The sequence below is a fragment of the Tiliqua scincoides genome, chromosome 5 (genome assembly GCF_035046505.1).
Source record: "Tiliqua scincoides isolate rTilSci1 chromosome 5, rTilSci1.hap2, whole genome shotgun sequence".
NCBI classification, from domain to species: domain Eukaryota; kingdom Metazoa; phylum Chordata; class Lepidosauria; order Squamata; family Scincidae; genus Tiliqua; species Tiliqua scincoides.
Window position 1 is genome coordinate 69405280 of NC_089825.1, and position 12140 is coordinate 69417419.

General features: G+C 47.5%; 1 pseudogene; it reads left to right on the forward strand.

Moving 5' to 3' along the window:
- Nucleotides 1–10696: 10696 nt before the first annotated feature.
- LOC136655052 (5S ribosomal RNA) lies at nt 10697–10813 on the forward strand (annotated as a pseudogene).
- The last annotated feature ends 1327 nt before the right edge of the window (nt 10814–12140 follow it).

Here is a 12140-nt window from a genome sequence, read left to right on the forward strand (position 1 = left end):
ACAGGCAGTGGCAAACATGCAAGGAAGGCATGAGGTGAGAAGGAAGGGAAGCAGAAGATCAAGTTCCCACTCACTTAAAGCTGGAGGGCACCCCAAGGCTGCCACTCCCCCTGCAGCCTGCCACCAACACAAATTGCATCACTGACTTCCTGGATGCGCGGGACCTGCTATTAGATCTCACTACACTGTAGTGCATTCGTAAGGAATAATTCTCACAGGACATGGACAAGATAAAGTCAATTCAAGACAAATGACTTTATTGTGGACATGAAACTCTGTCAGAAGACAGGGATTCTACCACAATGTGATACAGAGAGAGATTCTGCACCTTGTGCATGATGTGGGAATTGTTATCCTTGGGAGGACAAAATTTACATTCTCTTGAATGTACTGTCACAATACCCATATGGTGTTTAAAAGTGGCAACTGGTTTGTGTTGCCACTTCTAAACGCCACTTGTGTTGCCATCAGAGTCCCCTCATGGCTATGCAGTGCATTTCTAAGCCTATTTACTCAGAAGTATGTCCCATTGAGGTCTGTGGGGCTTATCTCTTAGGAGGTTGGCTAGGATTGCATTGTTGATCAGATAACAGGTTGGATAGTTGTGTCTGCAAAGAGTGGCTTTGATCTGCCCACTAAGATGCAATTGCAGGTTCAGGGATTTGAGTATTTTCCCCTCTAGTCTTGATCACTAGAGGGATAATGCATTTTACAAGTGGAGACATAAGATTAGCCATACTTTGAATTTTACAATGCTGAAACTTAGCACTGTCCTGATAAGTAAACTGTTTGCCTTAAACTGTTTGCCTTTTTGAATGCAAACGCTGACAATCTTCTGGCAAAGGATGCAATTCCTTTCAGGGTGGTTTCTTCCTCCAGGTCTTATTCACATTTTTATATCACCCTTCCTCCAAGGAGCTCAGGGTGGTAACTGACATGGTAAATCTGTTCTGTGCTATCCAGGATTGTGTCCAAATCTGTTGCTTTGGAAAATTCAAATGTATCTTGGGCAGCGGAGAAAAGCCAGTAGCCAAATACAAGAGCACAAAAGCCAGCTGGAATAAGGAAGGGTACTGCCAACAAGAAAAATACTGTCCACTAAACTCTTTGCATTCAGACTGCCCCAATGAGCAACTGGCATGAGTTGAGATTGAGATTCCCAATGAGATTCTGACATGAATCTTGTCAGAAAGGAGTTTCATCTAAGTGGGATTGAGGTTCCTGTGGATCTTTAGACATCCTGTTTCAGAGCATTTGGGACTTTAAAACTATAAAAAGAACATTTGGAATGGAGCCAAGAACCAGATTGGGAGTCAGTGAATATTTTTAATTTTGGAGTCATCTGTTTCACAATCTGACCATCCTGTTCTGCACCAGCTGAAGTTTCCAGGTATTCTTCAGAAGCATTCCTACCTAAACACACTGAAGTTGTTCGACCTGGTTGTTACTGCAGCATGGATCGTCTCCCTTCAAGAAGAGGTATAGCTGGTGCACCAGCTCCAGTTGATGAAAGGCACCACAACCTACAGATTCCACTTGTGCAACCATTAGCAATGCTTGATCTAAAAGCATCCCCAGGCAGCAAACCTGATCTTTGAGGGGGAATGTACGTAACTCTATCCAGAACAGGCAGAATACCACTTCCACAGTCTGATAAAACATTAACATCAGTCAACAGAATTGTTAGAAATGAAGGAACAGCTTGTGAAACTGTGCCTCACTTAATGACAGGCGGCTATTATCAGCCACCATGTAAATAAGCATTAGGGAAAGAATCAATAATAACCACTGAGACAAGAATTCCACTGAAGTGTTGTGCATGACTGCAGGAGGACCCAGATCTGACTGAAATCAATGTCAGCAGTGAAAAGTTGCAGTATTGACTGCTAATGCAGATATGGGGCAATTCTTGATTGTTGCCATACAACAGAAGCATGCCTTGGGATTCAGCACAATTTTACCAGTGCAAAGCTTCTGTAAGTGGGGTGAGCAGAAGCTGACAGCTGGCACATTCAGTAGATACATAGGCAGTAGCCCCCCTCTCCCACATATCTGCAGGTCCCATACCCATCCTTTCACTCATCACTCATGACTCACCTCCCTTTGCAAATGTTTTGCAAAAGGACGCTTTTTCTTCCTTTTGCTTTGGAATGCCTTGGAAAAGGAAGCAAATAACAAGAAGTTAGACCCATAGCTGTAAGAGGAACACTAGAGGAGGCAACAGTGAGGACGCTAACAGGAAGCAGAGTCTAGCATTCTTGCTGTCTGCCTGCTTCCTCTGCTGTACTTGGTGAGTGCTAGCTGTGCTTGTCACAGTCATCACTGTCTTCCGTGTGAGGTCAAGTTTTGACAATTTGAGGGGACATCCACTCCAGGGGACATCCACTAAAACTGAGTGTTGGGAGAGTTAGGACAAGAGAAAATATTTCTTTACTCAGCGTGTGGTTGGTCTGTGGAACTCCTTGCCACAGGATGTGGTGATGGCGTCTAGCCTGGACGCCTTTAAAAGGGGATTGGACAAGTTTCTGGAGGAAAAATCCATTACGGGGTACAAGCCATGATGTGTATGTGCAACCTCTTGATTTTAGAAATAGACTATGTCAGATGCAAGGGAGGGCACCAGGATGCAGGTCTCTTGTTATCTGGTATGCTCCCTGGGGCATTTGGTGGGCCGCTGTGAGATACAGGAAGCTGGACTAGATGGGCCTATGGCCTGATCCAGTGGGGCTGTTCTTATGTTCTTATGTTATGATGTACAGGTGTGTGTTGTTTAACAAGAGGGATGTATTCCCGCACCCCCGTGGTCAAGTGACACTGATGTTAAAGCAACGTCATCTGTTCAAAGCCTCCAGTGCTGAGGGGTGCCGAGCTCCCCTTACCTCCAGAAGCTTTTCTGAGCCCTGCAGAGGTTGCTTGCATCTGTGTGTGGCCTCTGCAAGGCTCATAATGGCCTAAAAGGCCAAAACATAGCAACCTCTGGTTTCCTTGGGAAACCGGAACTGACTTTTTTCACCTTATAAGGCCCTCTGACCTCCTCCAGGCTTCTGTGAAAGTGAAAGGAAAAGTCACTTTTGCGGTTGTGGTTGCAATTTTTTGGTCTTTTTGGCCATTCTGAGCCTTGCAGAGGCTGTGTGCAGATGTGCATGGCCTCTGCAAGGCTCAGAAAAGCCTCTGGAAGCAAAAGGAGCACAGCTTCCCTCAGCTCCAGAGGCTTGGAGAGGAAACAGAGACAAACTGTCACTTATGTGGCCCATTGCTGATCGGAATGTTGCAGAGCAACATTCAGCTGTGCTTCATTGATGGTAGAATATAGTAACATTGCCCATTTGGTTGTGCAGTCATCTTTCATTGCAAAAAATAAATTCTTTAACCTTCCAAGCCAGTATTCCCACTTGGTCCCAACACACAAAGAGGCTCATGTATAAGAAAAACAGGAAATATGTTAAAGGGAGAGGTGTTTGAAAATACTGTTATTTATTTTACTCAGAAGTAAGACCATTGTGTTCACTAAGGCTGTAATCCTATCTTACCCACTGGAAACAAACATCTTCAGTCAAAGGCGTAATCACAACTTGGTAGAACTGGGGAAAAAAATCTTTTTCAAATAGTCTTGTAAAAACTATAGATGGTGTTCGAAGGTTATGCAACACTTTTGATTGAAGCTTTTTGGAAACGAAACTCAAAATGGCTGCAAAATGAAAATCAAAAAGTCTTCATAAAGGATTATACAGAATGTAAAACTGCTGCTGTATTTGTAATGTGTTAGTAGTCTAATAGTTGAGCCAATCCTTTTAGCACCACAGCCCACTTTGTCAGCCACATTGGCTGAGTACGGTCCCAGAATGCCTTTCAACACTATGGCCGGAACTGGCCCACAACATTTTGGCAACTCACCAAAAATCAGCCTGGGACCCACTGGTGTGTCACAACCCACAGTTTGGGAATCACTGAGTTGAGCTTTAGAGAGATAGGGTGCAGATAGCTCAACTGGCAGGAAATCCTTTTTGTTGTGTGCTGACAAACTAGGCCCAAGACTCCTTTATCCAGTACTTGCAATGCTTTTGCCAGTGAGGGAAATGAAATGAATTTTATTCCTCTTGCTGCTTTCACACAATTGTGTCTTCTTTGGGGAAAGTTGCTGAATTATGTTAGATGTACAAAAAAGTATCTGGTTGTGTGAATAATTCTCTGAGTTTATTTTGTAATCTTTCTCTGTTGGGTTTGTTATTACTTTTGTAATTAGTGTAGTAAAAATGATTGAAAATGGGACTGTGTGTTTCCTGCTATTCAGGCCAACGATTCGCTGACGATTTTGGTTGACCTTTGGAATAAGGAAATGGCCAGGGCTGTAGATGAGATTGCTCTTAAGCAGCTTCTTCCTTGCTACAGAGCAAAGGTGGCTACCTGGTTTTCTGGGGCACTGCATGCTATGACTTGGCAGAGCAACTGTGGTAGAAAACTCATGATAGCTCTGACTGAATATGGGTTAAAACTCATCTTACTTCATGGTGATGATGGCAGGAAAGAAGGCTTTTTCCTCAGCCAGCATTGCATCCACAGAGAGCTGTCCAACTGAACGGTTCTGGATTGTTTGGGCCTGCTCCATCTGGCCTCCCCAGACAAGAGATGAAGACAACTAAGGGTGCAATCCTAACAGTGCCTCCTGGTGCCTTGTGGCGGCCCAGGAGGGTCGCAAACGTGCCATAAGGCACGTTTGCGCCTCCTTGAGAGTTGGCTGAGCGGACGTGCACCAGCCCACAGAGGCTGAATCCAGTCTACGCGCCAGCACAGGGAGGGAGCTTTGCGTCAGCCGAGCTCGAAGCATTCCAGGGCAGTGCGAGAGTGGGCGGAGGATGGTCCTGGGGGCGGGCGGGGAGTGAGAGGTGGGGCTGGAACCCAGAAGTTATGCAGGATCCCAACCCCCATTCCTGAGCAGCGCAGAGTGGCTTCAAGCCTCTCCGCTCTCCTTGGACTTATACCACCTCTTGAGGTGGCACAAGTCCAAGGAGACCCATAGGGGCTGCAGTGGCTTACCTGGGCTGTAGTGGCTGTAAGGGCGCAATCCTAGCTTGCCCTTGGGCCGGCACAAGTCCCTTTCACTGGCCCAGGAGGGTCACAAACATGTCGTAAAGCACATCTGCACCTCCTCTAGAGTCGGCTGGGCTGGCGCAGGGACACAAGTCAGCCCGCGGAGGCTGAATCCAGCCTCCCTGTCGACTTCACAGCACAGTCTTGCATCGGCCAAGCTCAGCTGATGCAAGGGACTGGGGTGGGCAGGGAGGAGGCGGGAGGGAGGCATTCCGGGTCAGTTGGAAGGCAGGTGGAGGGCAGTCCCAGGGGTTGGCGGGTGGGCAGATATGCTGGATCCTATCCCCCGTTCCTGAGTAACATGGAGCAGCTGCAAGCCACTCCGCTCTCCTCAGACTTATGCCACCTCCAGAGGTGGCGCAAGTTCAAGGAGATCATTGGGGCTGCAGTGGCTTACCTGAGGTACCTCCAGCTGAGCCACTTTGGGTCCCTATCTTGTGCTGGATACAGCGCAGGCCACCTGGCCTGCCAGTTCCAGCACAAGATAAGATTGCGCTGTTGAGGCCCAATCCAGACTCGCACTTAAGCCGACACAAGTTCCTTGCACCTGCCTGGTAGTGTCACAAAAATGCTGTAAAGTACTTTTGGACCATTCAAAGGGGAGATGGCCATGTGTGCCCGCCCTGTGGCTACACTTGCCCTGGGGAAAGGGCGAGTTGTGTCAGCTGACTTCAGCCAATGCGGGGGTCTGGGGTGGTGGGGAGGGCGGGGAGGAGGCAGGAGGGAAGCATTTTGGGGCAGGTGGCAGGAAGTGGGAGGTGCGGCCAGGATCCTGCAGGTATGCTGGATCCTTACCTCGTTCCTGGACAGCACGACGTGGCTCCAGGTTGCTCAGATCTGCACCACCTCATCAGGTGGCACAGATCCAAGTAGACCCATTGACATGACAGGGGGGGAGGGGAAAGGTTTTCCCTTGCCTTGGGCTGCACTGCTTTTGGCCCCAAACTTGTGCTGGACACAGCACAGGCCTAAGGCAGCTCAGTCAGAGATAAGGGGAAACTTTTCCCATTACCCAGAGGTAAGGAGCCTTTGGCCCAATGGGTCTCCTCCTCCTCAGGTGGCACAAGACTGAGGAGAGTGGAGTGGCTTGAAGCTACTCCGTTCTCCCCGGGAAAGGGGGGTTGGGATCCGGCATAACTACCAGATTCTAGCCCCACCTCCCTCTCCCCACCTGCCCACCCCCAGGGCCACCCACTGCCCGCTCTTCCCCTGCCCAGGAATGCCTCCCTTCCACCTCCCTCCCTCCCGTCCACCCCAGAGCCTTGCATTGGCCCAGCCAGGCTGATGCAAGACTTGCAGGCGCGGAGTCTTGCGTCAGCCTCCGCAGGCTGGCGCTTCTCTTAGTGCCAGCCAGGCTTCCTCCTAACGAGGCAAAAATGTGCCTTATGGCACATTTGTGACCCTCCTGGGCTGGCGCAAGTGAAGGGCTGGATTGCGCCCTAATTTGCCAGGCACTTTGTAAATACAATTGCTTGCATCTATCACAATTTAGACTTCACATTAACAGTTCCAGATGATGTTCCCTCTGCCAGTCTAGTCTTTTCATGTTGTACAAGCTGAAGATGTGGGCAGGATCCCTTGAAGTTTGAGGCCAATTGTGGGCACCCTTGACTTATGCCTAGCATGACTTATTCAATTGGCCTGGGAAGGTCTAGCAGAGTGGCTGGGGAGGTTGGTGAATTCATCTTCGAAGGAGGGGAAGCTTCTATCAGCTTTGAAGTTTGTTTTTTAAGAAAACCTTTCCTAGATCCTAAAGTATTGGAATCTTTCAGCCAGTTTCTAATCTCCTGTTTCTGAGCAAGATAATGGCATGGGTGGCAGCTTCCTGGGTGACCTTGGGCCAGTCACTTTCTCTCAGCCTCACCTACCTCACAGGGTTGTTGTGAGGACAAAAGGAAGGGAGCAGCTATGTACACTGCCCTGAGCTCTTTGGAGGAAGGGCGGTATAAATATGTGAAAAATAAATAAATCTCAGCTCCAGAGCTTCCTGGATGAGACTGATTATTATCTGAACCCTTTTCGATCTGTCTTCAGATTTGGTTCTGGGACAGTAACGGTCACTTGGTCACTCTGGTAGACTATGCCAAGGAATAGGCAGGGGGAGTGCATCCCTGTTGGTCCTGTGAACTCCTCAGCAGTTTTCAAAACCATCATAGTGCTCATCTGGATTGGTTGGCTGGGTTGGGACTTAGGGGCTTTATTATGGACTCAGTACTTCCTGGCTGACAGATTCCAGAAGGTGATATTTGGGGACTCCTCCTCAGTACCCCAGTCTTTGGTCTTTGTGGGGGTGCCACAAGCTTCTGTCTTGTCCCCCATGTTATTCCACATCAACATGAAATTGCTGGGAGAGATAATCTGGAGTTTTGGAGTTGAGTGTCATCAATATACACATGATACCAGACTCTGTCAGTTTGTATCAGCTAATCCCTGGGAAGCTGTGGATGTCCTAGAGCAGGGGTGTCCAAAGGTTTTGGCAGGAGGGCCACATCATCTCCCTGACACTGTGTCAGGGGCCGGGGGAGGGGGGGAAGAAGTAATTAACATTTAAAATTTGAATAAATTTACATAAGTTTACAAAAATGAATATATTAAAGATGAACTTGTATGAATGAATGAAGTTCTTGCAATAGCTCAAGGCCTATAAAAGGCCTTGCACAAAGCAATGCTGGCCTTTCCTTTGCTGCTGCTGCAGCATCACAGATGTGAAACAGCAAGCAGTGGAGGGAACCCTCATCCCACAGCTCATTCGAGAGGTCAAACAGTTGTCCTTATGCCGAGATCAGTTGCGTTGGGCCAATGCAGGCTCCAACAAATCTCCAGAGGGCCACAGGCTCATTGGAGACTGGTGGCTCCCAGAGGGCTGCATTGAGATGCCTTGAGGGCCGCAAGTGGCCCCAGGGCCAGGGTTTGGACATCCCTGTCCTAGAGTAGTGGTTCGCAAACTTTTTAGTACAAAGACCCACTTTTTAGAATGACAGTCTATTGGAACCTGCCAGAAGTGATGTCATTAACCTGAATATGATTTCATGGCTGGAAGTGACCTCATCAATTTAGGGTGCAATCCTAACCCCTTACGTCAGTGCTTTCCAGCCAGAGGGACGTGTGCTGCATCATGCAGTTGGATGTCACTCACGGAGGCCTCCTCAAAGTAAGGGAATGTTTGTTCCCTTACCTCAGAGCTGCATTGCCCTTAAGTTCTTATGAAAGCACTGACGTAAGGAGTTAGGATTGTGCCCTTAGGTTATCAACCTAAGCCATGATCAGTGCACTCATGCTGCTATTTTGCATAGCTCAGAATTCAAACATTCCAGCTTGGAAGTCAAAGCAGAACACAGACTTGGATCTTTCTCCAATCACACAACTCTCCCCAATTTCTGCCCATTCAGGACAAAGCACCATGGCTCTCTCCTACCAGGAGCCCTCCCTGCCCAACAGCTCTGTACCCTGTATTTTCAGCTCTGTATTTTCAATGGCAGCTGAGCTAGATGCTATGCGACCCACTTGAAATTGGCTCATGACCCACCTAGTGGGTCCCAGCTCACAGTTTGAGAAATGCTGCCCTAGAGTGCTGCCTGAAGGCAGTGGGAAACTGGATGACGGTTAACAAGATGAAATTAAATCTAAACAGGTCCCCTTGTTACTGAGAACTACAACGCAAGAATTGCACTATCAACCTGGTCTGAATGGGGCTGCATTCCCTCTGAAGGAGGAGGTTTGCAGTTTGGGTGTCCTTGTGGGTTATTAACTGCTCCTAGAGAATCAGATAGTCGGTGATGTACAGAACCACGTTTGCTCAAATGCAGCCTTACTTGAGTCAATCACACCTGACCACAGTGATCTATGAATTTGTGACATCAAGTCTTGGATTACTGTTAATGCAGGGTGGAGAGGCTGCGGGAAGGGGTGCATATAACAGTGGTGGTACATGCCGGATCCTATTCCCTCAGCAGTGGACCTCCCCAGCCCCGCACCCAGCAAAGGTCCACAATGGCGCCCCCCCACAGGCTGTTGCTGCCCCCCTTGCTCAAAAAGCCACCCCCATAAGAACATAAGAACGGCCCCACTGGATCAGGCCATAGGCCCATCTAGTCCAGCTTCCTGTATCTCACAGTGGCCCACCAAATGCCCCAGGGAGCACACCAGATAACAAGAGACCTGCATCCTGGTGCCCTCCCTTGCATCTGACATAGCCCATTTCTAAAATCAAGAGGTTGCGCATACACATCATGGCTTGTACCCCGTAATGGATTTTTCCTCCAGAAACTTGTCCAATCCCCTTTTTAAGGCGTCCAGGCCAGTCACCATCACCACATCCTGCGGCAAAGAGTTCCACAGACCAACCACACGCTGAGTAAAGAAATATTTTCTGAGGCTCACAGAGGCTCACGCGACTTCCAGCTGCATCAGGAAAATAAAAATCTCTGTGAGGTTCCCCAATGCCTTCCAGGAAACCGGAAGCACAGTTTCCGCCCCTGTCAGGAGCCTCAGAAAGGCTTCCACGGGGTCCTAGTGGCCAGCACCTGGGGCTTTTGCCCCGTCTCAGTCAATGGTAGGTCCGCTGCTGTATCCCTTTAATGGTCAGCCTCCCCATCTCCTCTCCCTCCTCAGACCTGCACCAGCTAAAGAGCTGTCACAAGTCCAAGGAGACCCACTGCAGAGCAGGGGGCCTCACAGAAGTGTAAGGGAATTGAAATCCCCTTTACTTCCCAAAGCCTCCCAATCTCCCCCCCCCCTCTCCAATGGATACAGTGCACCCATTATTGGCATGACTGTACCAGCAGAGGAGAGGGTAGGATTGGGCTGAAAAAGAGACATGCAAGTGAGGGGACATGCCTCCTTCCTCACTTCCTGTGGCTCATTGTTTGAATTCCTTTTGAACTCCTTTTAAACTCTAGCCTGGCTAGAAGTGAATCAAAGTGGGAGATGAACAGCAGAGGTGGGGTGCAGCTTCCCGCATCCACATGTCATTTTTGGTATTAAAATTGGGCCCAGTTCACCTACTTTCTACAAAGACAGAGCAGATATATGATTAAAGAAATGTGATTGCCCATATTATGTCTAGTTTTGTCCTTTTGTTTATTGTGTTTCTGGATCATAAAATTTTATCTTTTTCATGGAAGAGGACAACAACCTTTGCTAAACTATCCTGCTTCATTATCTACACACCAGCAAAGAACATATTGTATTGTTTATTGTCACGATCCCCTACAAGACATTGTTCTCAAGCTAAAGGTTAGCACAGAATATTGAGCGTAGATTGTTTCCTTCCTGAAGGAAAATTCTTCTCTGCTATTTTATACCTTGCATTTCTATTTTTATTGATCAAAGGGAGGTCTATTTGCACAGCAACAGGGTGAAATGTAAATTTGGTCATAAACCACAGGAGCTTGATGGTGGGTGGCTCCATTGTCAGGTGTAAGAGTTTTGCTTTTCCTGCTGAAGTGCCAAGTGACTGCTTTGGTTAGGACTTATTCATGGATATATTCCCTTGTAGGAACAACAGAATTCTATATGATTTCTGATTGACTGACAATTCACCAAAAAATAAAATCTATAGAGATATTACCACCTTACACACCCTCACTACAATTCAGTACTTGTTTAAGTCAGCAACTGTTACCCTGCACATGCCCGATCTCATCTGATCTCAGAAGCTAAGCAGGGTCAGGCCTGGTTAGTACTTGGATGGGAGACTGCCTGGGAATACTGGGTGCTGTAGGCTTATACCATAGTCTTTCGAGACTGAAGGTTGCCAACCATTTAAAACAGCTATTTTGGTTTGAGTATCCCACATTAGAGCCTCATTTCTGTAACACAGGCTGCAATTCTAACCACACTTTCCTGAGAGTAAGCCCCATTGAACAAAATAGGACTTACTTCTGAGTAGACCTGGTTAGGATTGAGCCCATAGTCAAGACCAGCTGCTACAGGGTCAGACAGTCCTCTTTCTGGAAGGCATTCCACAACTGCAGCGCCACAACCAAAAAGACCCTCTCCACCAGCCCTCTGTGACTCAGATGGATGGAGAACATGGAGATGGAAGTGTGATGTTGGTTGAAATAGCTGGGTAGATGACCTTTAGGGCGCAATCCTAACCCCTTATGTCAGTGCTTTCCAGCACTGGCATAGCAGTGCCAATGGGACATGTGCTGCATCCTGCAGTTGGGTGTCACTCATGGAGGCCTCCTCAAAGTAAGGGAATATTTGTTGCCTTACCTCAGAGCTGCATTGCCCTTATGTCAGTGCTGGAAAGCACTGACATAAGGGGTTAGGTTTGTGCCCTTAATATATTATTGTTCCCAGAACCTTATGCCTTTAAAACCAACACTTTGAATTGGATTCAGAAAAAAATTTGAAGATGAATGCTGGAGGAAAATGTTTTCTATGCTTTGCCCCATTCAAAACTTTGGTGACTGTTTTCATTTCCAAGCACTTTTCAAAGGCCTTTCCATGACTTTAGCCCAATCACATAGGACAACAATAGGGTGGTTATCTTTCCTGAGTGAAAACAACAAGTCCTTTAAGAGAAAAGTCACCTTTGAATGACTCAGCTAGGAATTCTGAATCTTGATTGCACAAGCAATCCCTCAAAAAGACATCTTAGCAACAGCCTTACACTCATTGTAAAGTGTCAATGAGCCAGTTGGCACCTGCAAGAACATGGACAGTGATGTTCCAGGGTCTCTCAGATGAATCTTCCACACTCCTGGTTCACCGGCTAGATGTTCTGGTCTAATCTAAGCTGCTGTTTCTTTCATTTGTACCAAAAACTCTTTTCAGACTGCCTCTTTGAGAGGGTTGCAGGTAGGACTGTCACCTTTTCCCTTGTTCCTGCACTCCTGTGTCTTCAACAGGAACCTGGCACACAGAAATTAGAGAGGTGAAACTTACCTGCTCACATGATGAAGCTTTTCCTGGCATTAAAACAAAACGGTGTGAAAAAGCTTCACCAGCTTAATTTCTGCACAGGAATGGGGTCAGAAAAAAGGTGGCAATCTTAGGTGGAGATGGCATCAGATAGCAGAGGAACTAAGAGCCCATTTAATCAT